General features: G+C 29.9%; 1 long non-coding RNA gene across 2 annotated transcripts; it reads left to right on the forward strand.

Moving 5' to 3' along the window:
- The first annotated feature begins 832 nt into the window (after window positions 1-832).
- LOC134270383 (uncharacterized) lies at window positions 833-2,252 on the forward strand. 2 transcript variants are annotated; one of them, XR_009992796.1, is made up of 3 exons: window positions 833-910; window positions 1,079-1,159; window positions 2,195-2,252. It is a non-coding gene; the product is annotated as an uncharacterized LOC134270383 (long non-coding RNA). The 2 variants fall into 2 exon arrangements; XR_009992797.1 differs by lacking the exon at window positions 2,195-2,252 and adding an exon at window positions 2,041-2,112.
- The last annotated feature ends 1,863 nt before the right edge of the window (window positions 2,253-4,115 follow it).

Below are 4,115 nucleotides of genomic sequence, written 5' to 3' on the forward strand. Positions count from 1 at the left end.
TGCATCTCGTAAGAATCCCACAATATCTCCTTAAACAGTATTACAATCAGAACATTGAAATTTCCTAAAGTAAAAGTAACGGAAGTGCATAGAGAATGCATGATAACACCTGAGAGAGATTATAACGTCAAACCAAAACTCTCTCGGACGTTATCCTAATAAGTGAAACTCTATGTACTTCCGTTGCGATTATTAAGGAAATTTCAACGTTCTGACCGGAATACTGTTTAAAGAGATATTGTAATATTCTTACGATATTTCTGAATAGTTGTTGAACAAGAAAAATCTTTCAAATATTGAAATTTATTAGTTGATATGAAGGTAATTGGTCTGACACCTTAAATTAAGAGCCCAGAAGGGCCAAGACACTTTCAATTATAGCTTTTTTAAATCTTTTAAAAACAAAAAAAAATAGATCACATGAGAGAAGTCTTGATATCATAATGTTTTATCAAAAATCATAGTCAAAATCATATCTCATCTTATCGAAAAATCGGACGGAAGACCTACTCGTTGCTCGCAATGAGATCTCATCTAGTTGAATATTATTATTGAATTTGTCTCCAAGTCAATTAGACATGCAAGAACATGTTCTTATTCAAACAATTAGTTGGGTAAGGGGTTTCGGCAGAGGTTTACATGTACATACTGAAAGCTCGGATTGAATGTTTCGATACATCCTTGTATGGGTATTGAAGACTCAGCCTTATAATATCAGCTTTAAACATAAGGTACTGACCAAAACATTCCTGGACTATATCTTATTTAAAATTTCGACACTTTATGACAATTAAATAAATCATATGATACGACATTACGTTTTCCTTTTATTTAGAAGCATGTAACTGGTGTTCACAGCAATGTTCAACCTGTCAGAAAACGACTACTCCATGTCAAATAAGTCCTCCAAGTAAGTTCAAAACAGGATTTAATTTGCATATTAAAGGTACACCAAGTTCTTTTTAAAATTTACTAGTTTATTACATTAGCCATACTTAATATGACATACGAGGTAAGATTGGCAATAGTATATTGTAGGTCTGCCATACAGATTTATACTGACATCAATTTTTTTCAGCTTCCCCTTCCTGTCAATGTACAAGTACATCTCCAATAAATTTTACTGGTTCTACATCTGAGACTATTGCTACGCACATAGGTATGATTTTATTATTCAGTATGGTGAAATAAACCTGATTTTGTTTATGGGATCCCACAAAGCACAAATAAACTCAGTCACTGTGAGAGATATAATAAAATTATGATGCACTGACTGTGAATCCGACCCAATCATTTATCTGCATTACAAAATGAAATTATTAATAAAAGCTCATTTGCCCTGTTATCATTAAGGTATCTTTTTAAATTTATTTAGATATAAGTACATGTAATAAGGTATTATTTTTCAAACTTTTAGCCAATCAGAGAGGTTTAATAATGAGGAAAATATATTTTTTACATCAACAAAGAGTTGCCATCGTGACATCATTTTGTAAATCATAAATATTTGTATATCTGTTAATCATTGACCAATTCGTTTTTGTCATCTTTCTTATTGATGTTGTAATATTCAGATATCATTTGCAATGGTATATAACTATCAAAACTACTTTAACTCTGGAAAGCATGCTTTGAGTACGATAAATCTTTTAAGCGAGAAAGGCCACTCATAGGTAAAATGATGCTTTAGGAATTTGAAGAACGCCTTTTAATGTCAGATATATTTGAATTACATAATCATTATTATGATCATTGGTTTCAAATGTGTCTTACTTTTTATACCCATTTTAAGACCAATAATGTATAATAATATATCAATTATGACTACGGAATGTTCTGTCTAGCTGATCAATACATCGCTCAATGGGGGAGGGTGTATTTCTCCTCAGCACCTGATCCAAGCTATGATTTCGAGAGTTCGTATTTGATGTAGCGTATTGGTATCACAAACGTGTTTGTTTTTTTTATGAATCACACTGCTCGTTAGTCATTATATTAACGTTTTTCAATGCATCATTAAAGACTTTTCCATTTCAAAAGATTGTCCTCTTTGTCCAACCCCAACTGGAAGCACACTTTACAATGGTTCATCGGCAAAAGCTTCAACAACCGATAAATCATTTTAGTGTTATTTAGTAATAAATGTTGTTTAGTTATTGAATATACATCATTAAAAACTTTTCCATTTCAAAAGATTGTCCTCCTTGTCCAACCCCAACTGAAAGCACAGTTTACAATGGTTCTACGACAGAAGGCTTCAACAACCGGTAAATCATTTTAGTGTTATTTAGTAATCAATGTTGTTTAGTTTTTGAAGAGTGTTGCTGCAAAAAATAAGTTCACATTCTTTCTATTATAGTTTGCCCACCTTGCCCGTGTACATCGTCAGCAGGAAAATATACTGGATCTACAGCGAGTTTTACTAAAGGTTTACTTATCTACATATAACATAGGGTTCCCAAAAAGAAAATAAGTGTTTCCTGTTTACTTTTGGAAACTAGGATCTTCTTTCTTTCTTGTTTTGCATAGTAGCGTAACATATACTTTCCGTTTATTCGGATATTTTGTTACCATATATACATGTGGTCAACAATTGTGTAAGCAGATTTTAACAGTAATTGGCTCACAAGAAAACTATTTACTATAGACTTTACGAAAAACCTCTAAAATTGATTTTAATATAGCAAGATCCTTTAGTAGCATTCCACTATTCGAAGAAAAAAAATATGTTTAAGTGATATATATAAGTTGAATTCTTGAGTACACTAAGAATTAGATAGGTAAAAATATTCAAAGTACTAGCTTAGAAACGTTTGAAATGTGTAAATATTACATATACATGCATAAAGAAAGTATTTTTCTATGAAAATTTAGATAATTTCACTTAAACTGCGCAATAGGTTACATGTCACTTTTTTGTGGCTTAAGTGGAAATAAACGTAGCCAATTGTCTTTCAATTTATAAAAAGTGCAATTTAAAGTAAAGTATAGATTATGAAAAGATTGTAAGGTCTTTTTCAAAAAGAACAATTATCCTTGATCATTTTAGATGCTAATTCTCCTTCCATTGCAGATGAGATTTCAAGAGGTCATGGTAAATATATCATTTCTGTTTAAGCTCTAACCATAGCTCTATAAGCTCTTTAATAGAAAGTTCAAGGTCGTTGGTTACTTTAAAGTATTTACAATTTCTTCTACTGACTTAGTAAAAGGATTTAATTTTTTTTTTTGAATATTCAAGAAAAAAAAATCAAGATTAATTATGAAATTATGAATATGAAAGTTTTTAAACTTCAAGCATGGTTTATTTCTAATTTTATTCATTTTATTAAATAACATATTCAAGCATATTTAACAAAAAAGTGGCCTTACATTTTAGCAGCATTTTTTTCACAGATTTAGGGGAATATTTTTCCAAGATTTAGCAGAATTTTACGTGCACAGATTAACAAAAGTAAAACAGAAAGCTATTGTGATAATATGATAGATGTATCAACATCATTGCTTTAAAACTTATTGCAATTAGAAGCGTATGTTTATAAAGTTACTATGGTATTATGATATTTTTAGAGAAATGCATCCTGATGAAACAAGATATACTTGGCGTAAACCTTCCCCTTGTAAACAAGCAAAATTAGATTTCTTTCTCATATCAAATTCTTATTTAAATAGTGTTGAAGAAAGTAAAATTCTGAATAGTTATAAATCCGATCACTCACCGATATATCTAAAGATTAAATTAAATAAGTGTACTCATGGAAAAGGTTTGTGGAAATTTAATAACTCACTTCTTAAAGATATCAAATATATTGAAACAATCAACAAAGTTATTCAGGAAACAAAGGAAAATAATGCATTACCTATCTATTCTAAAGAATGTGTCAACAAAATATCAGATGAAGAAATTCAGTTTACTGTAGATGAACAGCTTTTCCTTGAAATACTCTTAATGGAAATTAGAGGCAAAACCATCTCTTTTTCCGGTTATATAAAGGAAAAAGTAATGAGAAAGAAAATCAGTTAATTTCTGAAATTGAAACTTTGGAAAAAGACTACAATAAAAATATACAAACAATAAAGGATAAAAAAAAAAGGAACTGGAAAATATAAGAGAC

The sequence above is a fragment of the Saccostrea cucullata genome, unplaced genomic scaffold (genome assembly GCF_032062105.1).
Source record: "Saccostrea cucullata isolate Sc308-1 unplaced genomic scaffold, CSIRO_AGI_Scuc_v1 ctg18054, whole genome shotgun sequence".
NCBI lineage: Eukaryota > Metazoa > Mollusca > Bivalvia > Ostreida > Ostreidae > Saccostrea > Saccostrea cuccullata.